Raw genomic sequence first — 19894 nt, forward strand, 5'->3', positions numbered from 1 at the left:
CTCTCTCTCTGTGTGTAAATGGGACAGTGTGTCACTGTGCGTCTCTCTCTCTCTCTGTGTAAATGGGACAGTGTGTCACTGTGCGTCTCTCTCTCTCTCTGTGTAAATGGGACAGTGTGTCACTGTGCGTCTCTCTCTCTCTGTGTAAATGGGACAGTGTGTCACTGTGCGTCTCTCTCTCTGTGTAAATGGGACAGTGTGTCACTGTGCGTCTCTCTCTCTGTGTAAATGGGACAGTGTGTCACTGTGCGTCTCTCTCTCTGTGTAAATGGGACAGTGTGTCACTGTGCGTCTCTCTCTCTGTGTAAATGGGACAGTGTGTCACTGTGCGTCTCTCTCTCTCTGTGTAAATGGGACAGTGTGTCACTGTGCGTCTCTCTCTCTGTGTAAATGGGACAGTGTGTCACTGTGCGTCTCTCTCTCTCTGTGTAAATGGGACAGTGTGTCACTGTGTGTCTTTCTCTCTCTGTGTCAATGGGACAGTGTGTCACTGTGCGTCTCTCTGTGTAAATGGGACAGTGTGTCACTGTGCGTCTCTCTCTCTCTGTGTAAATGGGACAGTGTGTCACTGTGCGTCTCTCTCTCTGTGTAAATGGGACAGTGTGTCACTGTGCGTCTCTCTCTCTCTGTGTAAATGGGACAGTGCGTCACCGTTCGTCTCTCTCTCTCTCTGTGTAAATGGGACAGTGTGTCACTGTGCGTGTCTCTCTCTGTGTAAATGGGACAGTGTGTCACTGTGCGTCTCTCTCCCTGTGTAAATGGGACAGTGTGTCACTGTGCGTCTCTCTCTCTGTGTAAATGGGACAGTGTGTCACTGTGCGTCTCTCTCTCTCTGTGTAAATGGGACAGTGTGTCACTGTGCGTCTCTCTCTCTCTGTGTAAATGGGACAGTGTGTCACTGTGCGTCTCTCTCTCTCTGTGTAAATGGGACAGTGTGTCACTGTGTGTCTCTCTCTCTCTGTGTAAATGGGACAGTGTGTCACTGTGCGTCTCTCTCTCTCTGTGTAAATGGGACAGTGTGTCTCTGTGCGTCTCTCTCTCTGTGTAAATGGGCCAGTGTGTCACTGTGCGTCTCTCTCTCTCTCTGTGTAAATGGGACAGTGTGTCACTGTGTGTGTCTCTCTCTGTGTAAATGGGACAGTGTGTCACTGTGCGTCTCTCTCTGTGTAAGTGGGACAGTGTGTCACTGTGCCTCTCTCTCTCTGTGTAAATCGAACAGTGTGTCACTGTGCGTCTCTCTCTCTCTGTGTAAATGGGACAGTGTGTCACTGTGCGTCTCTCTCTCTCTGTGTAAATGGGACAGTGTGTCACTGTGCGTCTCTCTCTCTCTGTGTAAATGGGACAGTGTGTCACTGTGCGTCTCTCTGTCTCAGTGTAAATGGGACAATGTGTCTCTGTGTAAATGGGACAGTGTGTCACTGTGCGTCTCTCTCTCTGTGTAAATGGGACAGTGTGTCACTGTGCGTCTCTCTCTCTGTGTGTAAATGGGACAGTGTGTCACTGTGCGTCTCTCTCTCTCTCTCTGTGTAAATGGGACAGTGTGTCACTGTGCGTCTCTCTCTCTGTGTAAATGGGACAGTGTGTCACTGTGCGTCTCTCTCTCTCTGTGTAAATGGGACAGTGTGTCACTGTGCGTCTCTCTCTCTGTGTGTAAATGGGACAGTGTGTCACTGTGCGTCTCTCTCTCTGTGTAAATGGGACAGTGTGTCACTGTGCGTCTCTCTCTCTGTGTAAATGGGACAGTGTGTCACTGTGCGTCTCTCTCTCTCTGTGTAAATGGGACAGTGTGTCACTGTGCGTCTCTCTCTCTGTATAAATGGGACAGTGTGTCACTGTGCGTCTCTCTCTCTCTGTGTAAATGGGACAGTGTGTCACTGTGTGTCTTTCTCTCTCTGTGTAAATGGGACAGTGTGTCACTGTGCGTCTCTCTCGCTCTCTGTGTAAATGGGACAGTGTGTCACTGTGCGTCTCTCTCTCTGTGTAAATGGGACAGTGTGTCACTGTGCGTCTCTCTCTCTCTGTGTAAATGGGACAGTGCGTCACTGTGCGTCTCTCTCTCTCTCTGTGTAAATGGGACAGTGTGTCACTGTGCGTCTCTCTCTCTGTGTAAATGGGACAGTGTGTCACTGTGCGTGTCTCTCTCTGTGTCAATGGGACAGTGTGTCACTGTGCGTCTCTCTCCCTGTTTAAATGGGACAGTGTGTCACTGTGCGTCTCTCTCTCTGTGTAAATGGGACAGTGTGTCACTGTGCGTCTCTCTCTCTGTGTAAATGGGACAGTGTGTCACTGTGCGTCTCTCTCTCTCTGTGTAAATGGGACAGTGTGTCACTGTGCGTCTCTCTCTCTCTGTGTAAATGGGACAGTGTGTCACTGTGCGTCTCTCTCTCTCTGTGTAAATGGGACAGTGTGTCACTGTGCGTCTCTCTCTCTCTGTGTAAATGGGACAGTGTGTCACTGTGCGTCTCTCTCTCTGTGTAAATGGGACAGTGTGTCACTGTGCGTCTCTCTCTCTCTCTGTGTAAATGGGACAGTGTGTCACTGTGTGTGTCTCTCTCTGTGTAAATGGGACAGTGTGTCACTGTGCGTCTCTCTCTGTGTAAATGGGACAGTGTGTCACTGTGCGTCTCTCTCTCTGTGTAAATCGAACAGTGTGTCACTGTGCGTCTCTCTCTGTGTAAATGGGACAGTGTGTCACTGTGCGTCTCTCTCTCTCTGTGTAAATGGGACAGTGTGTCACTGTGCGTCTCTCTCTCTCTGTGTAAATGGGACAGTGTGTCACTGTGCGTCTCTCTCTCTCAGTGTAAATGGGACAGTGTGTCACTGTGCGTCTCTCTCTCTGTGTAAATGGGACAGTGTGTCACTGTGTGTCTCTCTCTCTCTGTGTAAATGGGACAGTGTGTCACTGCGTCTCCCTCTCTCTCTGTGTAAATGGGACAGTGTGTTAGTGTGCGTCTCTCTCTCTGTGTAAATGGGACAGTGTGTCACTGTGCGTCTCTCTCTCTGTGTGTAAATGGGACAGTGTGTCACTGTGCGTCTCTCTCTCTCTCTGTGTAAATGGGACAGTGTGTCAATGTGCGTCTCTCTCTCTCTGTGTAAATGGGACAGTGTGTCACTGTGTGTCTCTCTCTCTGTGTGTAAATGGGACAGTGTGTCACTGTGCGTCTCTCTCTCTCTGTGTAAATGGGACAGTGTGTCACTGTGTGTCTCTCTCTCTCTGTGTAAATGGGACAGTGTGTCACTGTGCGTCTCTCTCTCTCTGTGTAAATGGGACATTGTGTCACTGTGCGTCTCTCTCTCTCTGTGTAAATGGGACAGTGTGTCACTGTGTGTGTCTCTCTCTGTGTAAATGGGACAGTGTGTCACTGTGCGTCTCTCTCTGTGTAAATGGGACAGTGTGTCACTGTGCGTCTCTCTCTCTGTGTAAATCGAACAGTGTGTCACTGTGCGTCTCTCTCTCTCTGTGTAAATGGGACAGTGTGTCACTGTGCGTCTCTCTCTCTCTGTGTAAATGGGACAGTGTGTCACTGTGCGTCTCTCTCTCTCTGTGTAAATGGGACAGTGTGTCACTGTGCGTCTCTCTCTCTCAGTGTAAATGGGACAATGTGTCTCTGTGTAAATGGGACAGTGTGTCACTGTGCGTCTCTCTCTCTGTGTAAATGGGACAGTGTGTCACTGTGCGTCTCTCTCTCTGTGTGTAAATGGGACAGTGTGTCACTGTGCGTCTCTCTCTCTCTCTCTGTGTAAATGGGACAGTGTGTCACTGTGCGTCTCTCTCTCTGTGTAAATGGGACAGTGTGTCACTGTGCGTCTCTCTCTCTCTGTGTAAATGGGACAGTGTGTCACTGTGCGTCTCTCTCTCTGTGTGTAAATGGGACAGTGTGTCACTGTGCGTCCTCTCTCTCTGTGTAAATGGGACAGTGTGTCACTGTGCGTCTCTCTCTCTGTGTAAATGGGACAGTGTGTCGCTGTGCGTCTCTCTCTCTCTGTGTAAATGGGACAGTGTGTCACTGTGCGTCTCTCTCTCTGTATAAATGGGACAGTGTGTCACTGTGCGTCTCTCTCTCTCTGTGTAAATGGGACAGTGTGTCACTGTGTGTCTTTCTCTCTCTGTGTAAATGGGACAGTGTGTCACTGTGCGTCTCTCTCGCTCTCTGTGTAAATGGGACAGTGTGTCACTGTGCGTCTCTCTCTCTGTGTAAATGGGACAGTGTGTCACTGTGCGTCTCTCTCTCTCTGTGTAAATGGGACAGTGCGTCACTGTGCGTCTCTCTCTCTCTCTGTGTAAATGGGACAGTGTGTCACTGTGCGTCTCTCTCTCTGTGTAAATGGGACAGTGTGTCACTGTGCGTGTCTCTCTCTGTGTCAATGGGACAGTGTGTCACTGTGCGTCTCTCTCCCTGTTTAAATGGGACAGTGTGTCACTGTGCGTCTCTCTCTCTGTGTAAATGGGACAGTGTGTCACTGTGCGTCTCTCTCTCTGTGTAAATGGGACAGTGTGTCACTGTGCGTCTCTCTCTCTCTGTGTAAATGGGACAGTGTGTCACTGTGCGTCTCTCTCTCTCTGTGTAAATGGGACAGTGTGTCACTGTGCGTCTCTCTCTCTCTGTGTAAATGGGACAGTGTGTCACTGTGCGTCTCTCTCTCTCTGTGTAAATGGGACAGTGTGTCACTGTGCGTCTCTCTCTCTGTGTAAATGGGACAGTGTGTCACTGTGCGTCTCTCTCTCTCTCTGTGTAAATGGGACAGTGTGTCACTGTGTGTGTCTCTCTCTGTGTAAATGGGACAGTGTGTCACTGTGCGTCTCTCTCTGTGTAAATGGGACAGTGTGTCACTGTGCGTCTCTCTCTCTGTGTAAATCGAACAGTGTGTCACTGTGCGTCTCTCTCTGGGTAAATGGGACAGTGTGTCACTGTGCGTCTCTCTCTCTCTGTGTAAATGGGACAGTGTGTCACTGTGCGTCTCTCTCTCTCTGTGTAAATGGGACAGTGTGTCACTGTGCGTCTCTCTCTCTCAGTGTAAGTGGGACAGTGTATCACTGTGCGTCTCTCTCTCTCTGTGTAAATGGGACAGTGTGTCACTGTGCGTCTCTCTCTCTCTGTGTAAATGGGACAGTGTGTCACTGCGTCTCCCTCTCTCTCTGTGTAAATGGGACAGTGTGTTAGTGTGCGTCTCTCTCTCTGTGTAAATGGGACAGTGTGTCACTGTGCGTCTCTCTCTCTGTGTGTAAATGGGACAGTGCGTCACTGTGCGTCTCTCTCTCTCTCTCTGTGTAAATGGGACAGTGTGTCAATGTGCGTCTCTCTCTCTCTCTGTCTAAATGGGACAGTGTGTCACTGTGCGTCTCTCTCTCTGTGTGTAAATGGGACAGTGTGTCACTGTGCGTCTCTCTCTCTGTGTAAATGGGACAGTGTGTCACTGTGCGTCTCTCTCTCTGTGTAAATGGGACAGTGTGTCACTGTGCGTCTCTCTCTCTCTGTGTAAATGGGACAGTGTGTCACTGTGCGTCTCTCTCTCTGTGTAAATGGGACAGTGTGTCACTGTGCGTCTCTCTCTCTCTGTGTAAATGGGACAGTGTGTCACTGTGTGTCTTTCTCTCTCTGTGTAAATGGGACAGTGTGTCACTGTGCGTCTCTCTCTCTCTGTGTAAATGGGACAGTGTGTCACTGTGCGTCTCTCTCTCTCTGTGTAAATGGGACAGTGTGTCACTGTGCGTCTCTCTCTCTCTCTCTCTGTGTAAATGGGACAGTGTGTCACTGTGCGTCTCTCTATCTCTGTGTAAATGGGACAGTGTGTCACTGTGCGTCTCTCTCTCTGTGTAAATGGGACAGTGTGTCACTGTGCGTCTCTCTCTCTCTCTGTGTAAATGGGACAGTGTCACTGTGCGTCTCTCTCTCTCTCTGTGTCAATGGGACAGTGTGTCACTGTGCGTCTCTCTGTGTAAATGGGACAGTGTGTCACTGTGCGTCTCTCTCTCTCTCTGTGTAAATGGGACAGTGTGTCACTGTGCGTCTCTCTCTCTGTGTAAATGGGACAGTGTGTCACTGTGCGTCTCTCTCTCTCTGTGTAAATGGGACAGTGCGTCACCGTTCGTCTCTCTCTCTCTCTCTCTGTGTAAATGGGACAGTGTGTCACTGTGCGTGTCTCTCTCTGTGTAAATGGGACAGTGTGTCACTGTGCGTGTCTCTCTCTGTGTAAATGGGACAGTGTGTCACTGTGCGTCTCTCTCTCTCTCTGTGTAAATGGGACAGTGTGTCACTGTGCGTCTCTCTCTCTCTGTGTAAATGGGACAGTGTGTCACTGTGCGTCTCTCTCTCTCAGTGTCAATGGGACAATGTGTCTCTGTGTAAATGGGACAGTGTGTCACTGTGTGTCTCTCTCTCTCTGTGTAAATGGGACAGTGTGTCACTGTGCGTCTCTCTCTCTCTCTGTGTAAATTGGACAGTGTGTTAGTGTGCGTCTCTCTCTCTGTGTAAATGGGACAGTGTGTCACTGTGCGTCTCTCTCTCTGTGTGTAAATGGGACAGTGTGTCACTGTGCGTCTCTCTCTCTCTCTGTGTAAATGGGACAGTGTGTCACTGTGCGTCTCTCTCTCTGTGTAAATGGGACAGTGTGTCACTGTGCGTCTCTCTCTGTGTAAATGGGACAGTGTGTCACTGTGCGTCTCTCTCTCTGTGTAAATGGGACAGTGTGTCACTGTGCGTCTCTCTCTCTCTGTGTAAATGGGACAGTGTGTCACTGTGCGTCTCTCTCTCTGTATAAATGGGACAGTGTGTCACTGTGCGTCTCTCTCTCTCTGTGTAAATGGGACAGTGTGTCACTGTGTGTCTTTCTCTCTCTGTGTAAATGGGACAGTGTGTCACTGTGCGTCTCTCTCTCTCTCTGTGTAAATGGGACAGTGTGTCACTGTGCGTCTCTCTCTCTGTGTAAATGGGACAGTGTGTCACTGTGCGTCTCTCTCTCTCTGTGTAAATGGGACAGTGCGTCAATGTGCGTCTCTCTCTCTCTCTGTGTAAATGGGACAGTGTGTCACTGTGCGTGTCTCTCTCTGTGTAAATGGGGACAGTGTGTCACTGTGCGTGTCTCTCTCTGTGTCAATGGGACAGTGTGTCACTGTGCGTCTCTCTCCCTGTTTAAATGGGACTGTGTGTCACTGTGCGTCTCTCTCTCTGTGTAAATGGGACAGTGTGTCACTGTGCGTCTCTCTCTCTGTGTAAATGGGACAGTGTGTCACTGTGCGTCTCTCTCTCTCTGTGTAAATGGGACAGTGTGTCACTGTGCGTCTCTCTCTCTCTGTGTAAATGGGACAGTGTGTCACTGTGCGTCTCTCTCTCTCTGTGTAAATGGGACAGTGTGTCACTGTGCGTCTCTCTCTCTCTGTGTAAATGGGACAGTGTGTCACTGTGCGTCTCTCTCTCTGTGTAAATGGGACAGTGTGTCACTGTGCGTCTCTCTCTCTCTCTGTGTAAATGGGACAGTGTGTCACTGTGTGTGTCTCTCTCTGTGTAAATGGGACAGTGTGTCACTGTGCGTCTCTCTCTGTGTAAATGGGACAGTGTGTCACTGTGCGTCTCTCTCTCTGTGTAAATCGAACAGTGTGTCACTGTGCGTCTCTCTCTGGGTAAATGGGACAGTGTGTCACTGTGCGTCTCTCTCTCTCTGTGTAAATGGGACAGTGTGTCACTGTGCGTCTCGCTCTCTCTGTGTAAATGGGACAGTGTGTCACTGTGCGTCTCTCTCTCTCAGTGTAAGTGGGACAGTGTATCACTGTGCGTCTCTCTCTCTCTGTGTAAATGGGACAGTGTGTCACTGTGTGTCTCTCTCTCTCTGTGTAAATGGGACAGTGTGTCACTGCGTCTCCCTCTCTCTCTGTGTAAATGGGACAGTGTGTTAGTGTGCGTCTCTCTCTCTGTGTAAATGGGACAGTGTGTCACTGTGCGTCTCTCTCTCTGTGTGTAAATGGGACAGTGCGTCACTGTGCGTCTCTCTCTCTCTCTCTCTGTGTAAATGGGACAGTGTGTCAATGTGCGTCTCTCTCTCTCTCGTTCTAAATGGGACAGTGTGTCACTGTGCGTCTCTCTCTCTCTGTGTAAATGGGACAGTGTGTCACTGTGCGTCTCTCTCTCTGTGTAAATGGGACAGTGTGTCACTGTGCGTCTCTCTCTCTGTGTAAATGGGACAGTGTGTCACTGTGCGTCTCTCTCTCTCTGTGTAAATGGGACAGTGTGTCACTGTGCGTCTCTCTCTCTGTGTAAATGGGACAGTGTGTCACTGTGCGTCTCTCTCTCTCTGTGTAAATGGGACAGTGTGTCACTGTGCGTCTCTCTCCCTCTGTGTAAATGGGACAGTGTGTCACTGTGCGTCTCTCTCTCTCTGTGTAAATGGGACAGTGTGTCACTGTGCGTCTCTCTCTCTCTGTGTAAATGGGACAGTGTGTCTCTGTGCGTCTCTCTCTCTGTGTAAATGGGACAGAGTGTCACTGTGCGTCTCTCTCTCTCTCTGTGTAAATGGGACAGTGTGTCACTGTGTGTGTCTCTCTCTGTGTAAATGGGACAGTGTGTCACTGTGCGTCTCTCTCTGTGTAAGTGGGACAGTGTGTCACTGTGCGTCTCTCTCTCTGTGTAAATCGAACAGTGTGTCACTGTGCGTCTCTCTCTCTCTGTGTAAATGGGACAGTGTGTCACTGTGCGTCTCTCTCTCTGTGTAAATGGGACAGTGTGTCACTGTGCGTCTCTCTCTCTCTCTGTGTAAATGGGACGGTGTGTCACTGTGTGTGTCTCTCTCTGTGTAAATGGGACAGTGTGTCACTGTGCGTCTCTCTCTGTGTAAGTGGGACAGTGTGTCACTGTGCGTCTCTCTCTCTGTGTAAATCGAACAGTGTGTCACTGTGCGTCTCTCTCTCTCTGTGTAAATGGGACAGTGTGTCACTGTGCGTCTCTCTCTCTGTGTAAATGGGACAGTGTGTCACTGTGCGTCTCTCTCTCTCTGTGTAAATGGGACAGTGTGTCACTGTGCGTCTCTCTCTCTCAGTGTAAATGGGACAGTGTGTCTCTGTGTAAATGGGACAGTGTGTCACTGTGTGTCTCTCTCTCTCTGTGTAAATGGGACAGTGTGTCACTGTGCGTCTCTCTCTCTGTGTAAATTGGACAGTGTGTTAGTGTGCGTCTCTCTCTCTGTGTAAATGGGACAGTGTGTCACTGTGCGTCTCTCTCTCTGTGTGTAAATGGGACAGTGTGTCACTGTGCGTCTCTCTCTCTCTCTGTGTAAATGGGACAGTGTGTCACTGTGCGTCTCTCTCTCTCTCTGTGTAAATGGGACAGTGTGTCACTGTGCGTCTCTCTCTCTGTGTAAATGGGACAGTGTGTCACTGTGCGTCTCTCTCTCTGTGTAAATGGGACAGTGTGTCACTGTGCGTCTCTCTCTCTGTGTAAATGGGACAGTGTGTCACTGTGCGTCTCTCTCTCTGTGTAAATGGGACAGTGTGTCACTGTGCGTCTCTCTCTCTGTGTAAATGGGACAGTGTGTCACTGTGCGTCTCTCTCTCTCTGTGTAAATGGGACAGTGTGTCACTGTGCGTCTCTCTCTCTGTGTAAATGGGACAGTGTGTCACTGTGCGTCTCTCTCTCTCTGTGTAAATGGGACAGTGTGTCACTGTGTGTCTTTCTCTCTCTGTGTCAATGGGACAGTGTGTCACTGTGCGTCTCTCTGTGTAAATGGGACAGTGTGTCACTGTGCGTCTCTCTCTCTCTCTGTGTAAATGGGACAGTGTGTCACTGTGCGTCTCTCTCTCTGTGTAAATGGGACAGTGTGTCACTGTGCGTCTCTCTCTCTCTGTGTAAATGGGACAGTGCGTCACCGTTCGTCTCTCTCTCTCTCTCTGTGTAAATGGGACAGTGTGTCACTGTGCGTGTCTCTCTCTGTGTAAATGGGACAGTGTGTCACTGTGCGTCTCTCTCCCTGTGTAAATGGGACAGTGTGTCACTGTGCGTCTCTCTCTCTGTGTAAATGGGACAGTGTGTCACTGTGCGTCTCTCTCTCTCTGTGTAAATGGGACAGTGTGTCACTGTGCGTCTCTCTCTCTCTGTGTAAATGGGACAGTGTGTCACTGTGCGTCTCTCTCTCTCTGTGTAAATGGGACAGTGTGTCACTGTGTGTCTCTCTCTCTCTGTGTAAATGGGACAGTGTGTCACTGTGCGTCTCTCTCTCTCTGTGTAAATGGGACAGTGTGTCTCTGTGCGTCTCTCTCTCTGTGTAAATGGGCCAGTGTGTCACTGTGCGTCTCTCTCTCTCTCTGTGTAAATGGGACAGTGTGTCACTGTGTGTGTCTCTCTCTGTGTAAATGGGACAGTGTGTCACTGTGCGTCTCTCTCTGTGTAAGTGGGACAGTGTGTCACTGTGCCTCTCTCTCTCTGTGTAAATCGAACAGTGTGTCACTGTGCGTCTCTCTCTCTCTGTGTAAATGGGACAGTGTGTCACTGTGCGTCTCTCTCTCTCTGTGTAAATGGGACAGTGTGTCACTGTGCGTCTCTCTCTCTCTGTGTAAATGGGACAGTGTGTCACTGTGCGTCTCTCTCTCTCAGTGTAAATGGGACAATGTGTCTCTGTGTAAATGGGACAGTGTGTCACTGTGCGTCTCTCTCTCTGTGTAAATGGGACAGTGTGTCACTGTGCGTCTCTCTCTCTGTGTGTAAATGGGACAGTGTGTCACTGTGCGTCTCTCTCTCTCTCTCTGTGTAAATGGGACAGTGTGTCACTGTGCGTCTCTCTCTCTGTGTAAATGGGACAGTGTGTCACTGTGCGTCTCTCTCTCTCTGTGTAAATGGGACAGTGTGTCACTGTGCGTCTCTCTCTCTGTGTGTAAATGGGACAGTGTGTCACTGTGCGTCTCTCTCTCTGTGTAAATGGGACAGTGTGTCACTGTGCGTCTCTCTCTCTGTGTAAATGGGACAGTGTGTCACTGTGCGTCTCTCTCTCTCTGTGTAAATGGGACAGTGTGTCACTGTGCGTCTCTCTCTCTGTATAAATGGGACAGTGTGTCACTGTGCGTCTCTCTCTCTCTGTGTAAATGGGACAGTGTGTCACTGTGTGTCTTTCTCTCTCTGTGTAAATGGGACAGTGTGTCACTGTGCGTCTCTCTCGCTCTCTGTGTAAATGGGACAGTGTGTCACTGTGCGTCTCTCTCTCTGTGTAAATGGGACAGTGTGTCACTGTGCGTCTCTCTCTCTCTGTGTAAATGGGACAGTGCGTCACTGTGCGTCTCTCTCTCTCTCTGTGTAAATGGGACAGTGTGTCACTGTGCGTCTCTCTCTCTGTGTAAATGGGACAGTGTGTCACTGTGCGTGTCTCTCTCTGTGTCAATGGGACAGTGTGTCACTGTGCGTCTCTCTCCCTGTTTAAATGGGACAGTGTGTCACTGTGCGTCTCTCTCTCTGTGTAAATGGGACAGTGTGTCACTGTGCGTCTCTCTCTCTGTGTAAATGGGACAGTGTGTCACTGTGCGTCTCTCTCTCTCTGTGTAAATGGGACAGTGTGTCACTGTGCGTCTCTCTCTCTCTGTGTAAATGGGACAGTGTGTCACTGTGCGTCTCTCTCTCTCTGTGTAAATGGGACAGTGTGTCACTGTGCGTCTCTCTCTCTCTGTGTAAATGGGACAGTGTGTCACTGTGCGTCTCTCTCTCTGTGTAAATGGGACAGTGTGTCACTGTGCGTCTCTCTCTCTCTCTGTGTAAATGGGACAGTGTGTCACTGTGTGTGTCTCTCTCTGTGTAAATGGGACAGTGTGTCACTGTGCGTCTCTCTCTGTGTAAATGGGACAGTGTGTCACTGTGCGTCTCTCTCTCTGTGTAAATCGAACAGTGTGTCACTGTGCGTCTCTCTCTGGGTAAATGGGACAGTGTGTCACTGTGCGTCTCTCTCTCTCTGTGTAAATGGGACAGTGTGTCACTGTGCGTCTCTCTCTCTCTGTGTAAATGGGACAGTGTGTCACTGTGCGTCTCTCTCTCTCAGTGTAAGTGGGACAGTGTATCACTGTGCGTCTCTCTCTCTCTGTGTAAATGGGACAGTGTGTCACTGTGTGTCTCTCTCTCTCTGTGTAAATGGGACAGTGTGTCACTGCGTCTCCCTCTCTCTCTGTGTAAATGGGACAGTGTGTTAGTGTGCGTCTCTCTCTCTGTGTAAATGGGACAGTGTGTCACTGTGCGTCTCTCTCTCTGTGTGTAAATGGGACAGTGCGTCACTGTGCGTCTCTCTCTCTCTCTCTGTGTAAATGGGACAGTGTGTCAATGTGCGTCTCTCTCTCTCTCTCTGTGTAAATGGGACAGTGTGTCACTGTGCGTCTCTCTCTCTCTGTGTAAATGGGACAGTGTGTCACTGTGCGTCTCTCTCTCTCTGTGTAAATGGGACAGTGTGTCACTGTGTGTCTCTCTCTCTCTGTGTAAATGGGACAGTGTGTCACTGTGCGTCTCTCTCTCTCTGTGTAAATGGGCCAGTGTGTCACTGTGCGTCTCTCTCTCTCTCTGTGTAAATGGGACAGTGTGTCACTGTGTGTGTCTCTCTCTGTGTAAATGGGACAGTGTGTCACTGTGCGTCTCTCTCTGTGTAAGTGGGACAGTGTGTCACTGTGCCTCTCTCTCTCTGTGTAAATCGAACAGTGTGTCACTGTGCGTCTCTCTCTCTCTGTGTAAATGGGACAGTGTGTCACTGTGCGTCTCTCTCTCTCTGTGTAAATGGGACAGTGTGTCACTGTGCGTCTCTCTCTCTCTGTGTAAATGGGACAGTGTGTCACTGTGCGTCTCTCTCTCTCAGTGTAAATGGGACAATGTGTCTCTGTGTAAATGGGACAGTGTGTCACTGTGCGTCTCTCTCTCTGTGTAAATGGGACAGTGTGTCACTGTGCGTCTCTCTCTCTGTGTGTAAATGGGACAGTGTGTCACTGTGCGTCTCTCTCTCTCTCTCTGTGTAAATGGGACAGTGTGTCACTGTGCGTCTCTCTCTCTGTGTAAATGGGACAGTGTGTCACTGTGCGTCTCTCTCTCTCTGTGTAAATGGGACAGTGTGTCACTGTGCGTCTCTCTCTCTGTGTGTAAATGGGACAGTGTGTCACTGTGCGTCTCTCTCTCTGTGTAAATGGGACAGTGTGTCACTGTGCGTCTCTCTCTCTGTGTAAATGGGACAGTGTGTCGCTGTGCGTCTCTCTCTCTCTGTGTAAATGGGACAGTGTGTCACTGTGCGTCTCTCTCTCTGTATAAATGGGACAGTGTGTCACTGTGCGTCTCTCTCTCTCTGTGTAAATGGGACAGTGTGTCACTGTGTGTCTTTCTCTCTCTGTGTAAATGGGACAGTGTGTCACTGTGCGTCTCTCTCGCTCTCTGTGTAAATGGGACAGTGTGTCACTGTGCGTCTCTCTCTCTGTGTAAATGGGACAGTGTGTCACTGTGCGTCTCTCTCTCTCTGTGTAAATGGGACAGTGCGTCACTGTGCGTCTCTCTCTCTCTCTGTGTAAATGGGACAGTGTGTCACTGTGCGTCTCTCTCTCTGTGTAAATGGGACAGTGTGTCACTGTGCGTGTCTCTCTCTGTGTCAATGGGACAGTGTGTCACTGTGCGTCTCTCTCCCTGTTTAAATGGGACAGTGTGTCACTGTGCGTCTCTCTCTCTGTGTAAATGGGACAGTGTGTCACTGTGCGTCTCTCTCTCTGTGTAAATGGGACAGTGTGTCACTGTGCGTCTCTCTCTCTCTGTGTAAATGGGACAGTGTGTCACTGTGCGTCTCTCTCTCTCTGTGTAAATGGGACAGTGTGTCACTGTGCGTCTCTCTCTCTCTGTGTAAATGGGACAGTGTGTCACTGTGCGTCTCTCTCTCTCTGTGTAAATGGGACAGTGTGTCACTGTGCGTCTCTCTCTCTGTGTAAATGGGACAGTGTGTCACTGTGCGTCTCTCTCTCTCTCTGTGTAAATGGGACAGTGTGTCACTGTGTGTGTCTCTCTCTGTGTAAATGGGACAGTGTGTCACTGTGCGTCTCTCTCTGTGTAAATGGGACAGTGTGTCACTGTGCGTCTCTCTCTCTGTGTAAATCGAACAGTGTGTCACTGTGCGTCTCTCTCTGGGTAAATGGGACAGTGTGTCACTGTGCGTCTCTCTCTCTCTGTGTAAATGGGACAGTGTGTCACTGTGCGTCTCTCTCTCTCTGTGTAAATGGGACAGTGTGTCACTGTGCGTCTCTCTCTCTCAGTGTAAGTGGGACAGTGTATCACTGTGCGTCTCTCTCTCTCTGTGTAAATGGGACAGTGTGTCACTGTGTGTCTCTCTCTCTCTGTGTAAATGGGACAGTGTGTCACTGCGTCTCCCTCTCTCTCTGTGTAAATGGGACAGTGTGTTAGTGTGCGTCTCTCTCTCTGTGTAAATGGGACAGTGTGTCACTGTGCGTCTCTCTCTCTGTGTGTAAATGGGACAGTGCGTCACTGTGCGTCTCTCTCTCTCTCTCTGTGTAAATGGGACAGTGTGTCAATGTGCGTCTCTCTCTCTCTCTGTCTAAATGGGACAGTGTGTCACTGTGCGTCTCTCTCTCTGTGTGTAAATGGGACAGTGTGTCACTGTGCGTCTCTCTCTCTGTGTAAATGGGACAGTGTGTCACTGTGCGTCTCTCTCTCTGTGTAAATGGGACAGTGTGTCACTGTGCGTCTCTCTCTCTCTGTGTAAATGGGACAGTGTGTCACTGTGCGTCTCTCTCTCTGTGTAAATGGGACAGTGTGTCACTGTGCGTCTCACTCTCTCTGTGTAAATGGGACAGTGTGTCACTGTGTGTCTTTCTCTCTCTGTGTAAATGGGACAGTGTGTCACTGTGCGTCTCTCTCTCTCTGTGTAAATGGGACATTGTTTCACTGTGCGTCTCTCTCTCTCTGTGTAAATGGGACAGTGTGTCACTGTGCGTCTCTCTCTCTCTCTCTCTCTGTGTAAATGGGACAGTGTGTCACTGTGCGTCTCTCTATCTCTGTGTAAATGGGACAGTGTGTCACTGTGCGTCTCTCTCTCTGTGTAAATGGGACAGTGTGTCACTGTGCGTCTCTCTCTCTCTCTGTGTAAATGGGACAGTGTCACTGTGCGTCTCTCTCTCTCTCTGTGTCAATGGGACAGTGTGTCACTGTGCGTCTCTCTGTGTAAATGGGACAGTGTGTCACTGTGCGTCTCTCTCTCTCTCTGTGTAAATGGGACAGTGTGTCACTGTGCGTCTCTCTCTCTGTGTAAATGGGACAGTGTGTCACTGTGCGTCTCTCTCTCTCTGTGTAAATGGGACAGTGCGTCACCGTTCGTCTCTCTCTCTCTCTCTCTGTGTAAATGGGACAGTGTGTCACTGTGCGTGTCTCTCTCTGTGTAAATGGGACAGTGTGTCACTGTGCGTGTCTCTCTCTGTGTAAATGGGACAGTGTGTCACTGTGCGTCTCTCTCCCTGTGTAAATGGGACAGTGTGTCACTGTGCGTCTCTCTCTCTGTGTAAATGGGACAGTGTGTCACTGTGCGTCTCTCTCTCTGTGTGTAAATGGGACAGTGTGTCACTGTGCGTCTCTCTCTCTCTGTGTAAATGGGACAGTGTGTCACTGTGCGTCTCTCTCCCTCTGTGTAAATGGGACAGTGTGTCACTGTGCGTCTCTCTCTCTCTGTGTAAATGGGACAGTGTGTCACTGTGCGTCTCTCTCTCTCTGTGTAAATGGGACAGTGTGTCTCTGTGCGTCTCTCTCTCTGTGTAAATGGGACAGTGTGTCACTGTGCGTCTCTCTCTCTCTCTGTGTAAATGGGACAGTGTGTCACTGTGTGTGTCTCTCTCTGTGTAAATGGGACAGTGTGTCACTGTGCGTCTCTCTCTGTGTAAGTGGGACAGTGTGTCACTGTGCGTCTCTCTCTCTGTGTAAATCGAACAGTGTGTCACTGTGCGTCTCTCTCTCTCTGTGTAAATGGGACAGTGTGTCACTGTGCGTCTCTCTCTCTCTGTGTAAATGGGACAGTGTGTCACTGTGCGTCTCTCTCTCTCTGTGTAAATGGGACAGTGTGTCACTGTGCGTCTCTCTCTCTCAGTGTAAATGGGACAATGTGTCTCTGTGTAAATGGGACAGTGTGTCACTGTGTGTCTCTCTCTCTCTGTGTAAATGGGACAGTGTGTCACTGTGCGTCTCTCTCTCTGTGTAAATTGGACAGTGTGTTAGTGTGCGTCTCTCTCTCTGTGTAAATGGGACAGTGTGTCACTGTGCGTCTCTCTCTCTGTGTGTAAATGGGACAGTGTGTCACTGTGCGTCTCTCTCTCTCTCTGTGTAAATGGGACAGTGTGTCACTGTGCGTCTCTCTCTCTCTCTGTGTAAATGGGACAGTGTGTCACTGTGCGTCTCTCTCTCTCTGTGTAAATGGGACAGTGTGTCACTGTGCGTCTCTCTCTCTGTGTAAATGGGACAGTGTGTCACTGTGCGTCTCTCTCTCTGTGTAAATGGGACAGTGTGTCACTGTGCGTCTCTCTCTCTGTGTAAATGGGACAGTGTGTCACTGTGCGTCTCTCTCTCTCTGTGTAAATGGGACAGTGTGTCACTGTGCGTCTCTCTCTCTGTGTAAATGGGACAGTGTGTCACTGTGCGTCTCTCTCTCTCTGTGTAAATGGGACAGTGTGTCACTGTGTGTCTTTCTCTCTCTGTGTAAATGGGACAGTGTGTCACTGTGCGTCTCTCTCTCTCTGTGTAAATGGGACAGTGTGTCACTGTGCGTCTCTCTCTCTCTGTGTAAATGGGACAGTGTGTCATTGAGCGTCTCTCTCTCTCTCTCTGTGTAAATGGGACAGTGTGTCACTGTGTGTCTCTCTCTCTCTCTGTGTAAATGGGACAGTGTGTCACTGTGCGTCTCTCTCTCTGTGTAAATGGGACAGTGTGTCACTGTGTCTCTCTCTCTGTCTAAATGGGACAGTGTGTCACTGTGCGTCTCTCTCTCTCTGTGTAAATGGGACAGTGTGTCACTGTGTGTCTCTCTCTCTCTCTGTGTAAATGGGACAGTGTGTCACTGTGTGTCTCTCTCTCTCTGTGTAAATGGGACAGTGTGTCACTGTGTGTCTCTCTCTCTGTGTAAATGGGACAGTGTGTCACTCTGCGTCTCTCTCTCTGTGTAAATGGGACAGTGTGTCAGTGTGCGTCTCTCTCTCTCTGTGTAAATGGGACAGTGTGTCACTGTGCGTCTCTCTCTCTGTGTAAATGTGACAGTGTGTCACTGTGCGTCTCTCTCTCTCTGTGTAAATGGGACAGTGTGTCACTGTGCATCTCTCTCTCTCTCTCTGTGTAAATGGGACAGTGTGTCACTGTGCGTCTCTCTCTGTGTAAATGGGACAGTGTGTCACTGTGCGTCTCTCTCTCTGTGTAAATGGGACAGTGTGTCACTGTGCGTCTCTCTCTCTCTCTGTGTAAATGGGACAGTGTGTCACTGTGCGTCTCTCTCTCTCTGTGTAAATGGGACAGTGTGTCACTGTGCGTCTCTCTCTCTCTGTGTAAATGGAACAGTGTGTCACTGTGCGTCTCTCTCTCTCTCTGTGTAAATGGGACAGTGTGTCACTGTGCGTCTCTCTCTCTGTGTAAATGGGACAGTGTGTCACTGTGCGTCTCTCTCTCTCTCTCTGTGTAAATGGGACAGTGTGTCACTGTGCGTCTCTCTCTCTCTGTGTAAATGGGACAGTGTGTCACTGTGCGTCTCTCTCTCTCTGTGTAAATGGGACAGTGTGTCACTGTGTGTCTCTCTCTCTCTGTGTAAATGGGACAGTGTGTCACTGTGCGTCTCTCTATCTGTGTAAATGTGACAGTGTGTCACTGTGTGTCTCTCTCTCTCTGTGTAAATGGGACAGTGTGTCACTGTGCGTCTCTCTCTCTCTCTGTGTAAATGGGACAGTGTGTCACTGTGCGTCTCTCTCTCTCTCTGTGTAAATGGGACAGTGTGTCACTGTGCGTCTCTCTCTCTCTCTGTGTAAATGGAACAGTGTGTCACTGTGCGTCTCTCTCTCTCTCTGTGTAAATGGGACAGTGTGTCACTGTGCGTATCTCTCTCTCTGTGTAAATGGGACAGTGTGTCACTGTGCGTCTCTCTCTCTGTGTAAATGGGACAGTGTCACTGTGCGTCTCTCTCTCTGTGTAAATGGGACAGTGTGACACTGTGCGTCTCTCTCTCTCTGTGTAAATGGGACAGTGTGTCACTGTGTGTCTCTCTCTCTCTCTGTGTAAATGGGACAGTGTGTCACTGTGTTTCTCTCTCTCTCTCTCTCTCTGTGTAAATGGTACAGTGTGTTACTGTGCGTCTCTCTCTCTCTCTCTGTGTAAATGGGACAGTGTGTTACTGTGCGTCTCTCTCTCTCTCTGTGTAAATGGGACAGTGTGTCACTGTGCGTCTCTCTCTCTCTGTGTAAATGGGACAGTGTGTCACTGTGCGTCTCTCTCTCTCTGTGTACATGGGACAGTGTGTCACTGTGCGTCTCTCTCTCTCTCTGTGTAAATGGGACAGTGTGTCACTGTGCGTATCTCTCTCTGTGTGTAAATGGGACAGTGTGTCACTGTGCGTCTCTCTCTCTCTCTGTGTAAATGGGACAGTGTGTCACTGTGCATCTCTCTCTCTCTCTGTGTAAATGGGACAGTGTGTCACTGTGCGTCTCTCTCTCTCTGTGTAAATGGGACAGTGTGTCACTGTGCGTCTCTCTCTCTCTGTGTAAATGGGACAGTGTGTCACTGTGCGTCTCTCTCTCTCTCTGTGTAAATGGGACAGTGTGTCACTGTGCGTATCTCTCTCTGTGTGTAAATGGGACAGTGTGTCACTGTGCATCTCTCTCTCTCTCTGTGTAAATGGGACAGTGTGTCACTGTGCGTCTCTCTCTCTCTCTGTGTAAATGGGACAGTGTGTCACTGTGTGTCTCTCTCTCTCTGTGTAAATGGGACAGTGTGTCACTGTGTGTCTCTCTCTCTCTCTGTGTGTAAATGGGACAGTGTGTCACTGTGCGTCTCTCTCTCTCTGTGTAAATGGGACAGTGTGTCACTGTGCGTCTCTCTCTCTCTCTGTGTAAATGGGACAGTGTGTCACTGTGTGTCTCTCTCTCTCTGTGTAAATGGGACAGTGTGTCACTGTGCGTCTCTCTCTCTCTGTGTAAGCGGGACAGTGTGTCGCTGTGTGTCTCTCTCTCTCTGTGTAAATGGGACAGTGTGTCACTGTGCGTCTCTCTCTCTCTGTGTAAATGGGACAGTGTGTCACTGTGCGTCTCTCTCTCTCTGTGTAAATGGGACAGTGTGTCACTGTGCGTCTCTCTCTCTCTGTGTAAATGGGACAGTGTGTCACTGTGCGTCTCTCTCTCTCTCTGTGTAAATGGGACAGTGTGTCACTGTGTGTCTCTCTCTCTCTCTGTGTAAATGGGACAGTGTGTCACTGTGCGTCTCTCTCTCTCTGTGTAAATGGGACAGTGTGTCACTGTGCGTCTCTCTCTCTCTGTGTAAATGGGACAGTGTGTCACTGTGCGTCTCTCTCTCTGTGTAAATGGGACAGTGTGTCACTGTGCGTCTCTCTCTCTGTGTAAATGGGACAGTGTGTCACTGTGCGTCTCTCTCTCTGTGTAAATGCGACAGTGTGTCACTGTGCGTCTCTCTCTCTCTGTGTAAATGGGACAGTGTGTCACTGTGCGTCTCTCTCTCTCTGTGTAAATGGGACAGTGTGTCACTGTGCGTCTCTCTCTCTCTGTGTAAACGGGACAGTGTGTCGCTGTGTGTATCTCTCTCTCTGTGTAAATGGGACAGTGTGTCACTGTGCGTCTCTCTCTCTCTGTGTAAATGGGACAGTGTGTCACTGTGCGTCTCTCTCTGTGTAAATGGGACAGTGTGTCACTGTGCGTCTCTCTCTCTCTGTGTAA

General features: G+C 49.7%; 1 pseudogene; it reads left to right on the forward strand.

The window, feature by feature from the left end:
* The window catches only part of LOC121275218, a 79659-nt pseudogene that overhangs the window by 43370 nt on the left and 16395 nt on the right, over positions 1–19894 (forward strand).

Source organism: Carcharodon carcharias, unplaced genomic scaffold, assembly GCF_017639515.1.
Source record: "Carcharodon carcharias isolate sCarCar2 unplaced genomic scaffold, sCarCar2.pri scaffold_917_ctg1, whole genome shotgun sequence".
Lineage (NCBI taxonomy): Eukaryota > Metazoa > Chordata > Chondrichthyes > Lamniformes > Lamnidae > Carcharodon > Carcharodon carcharias.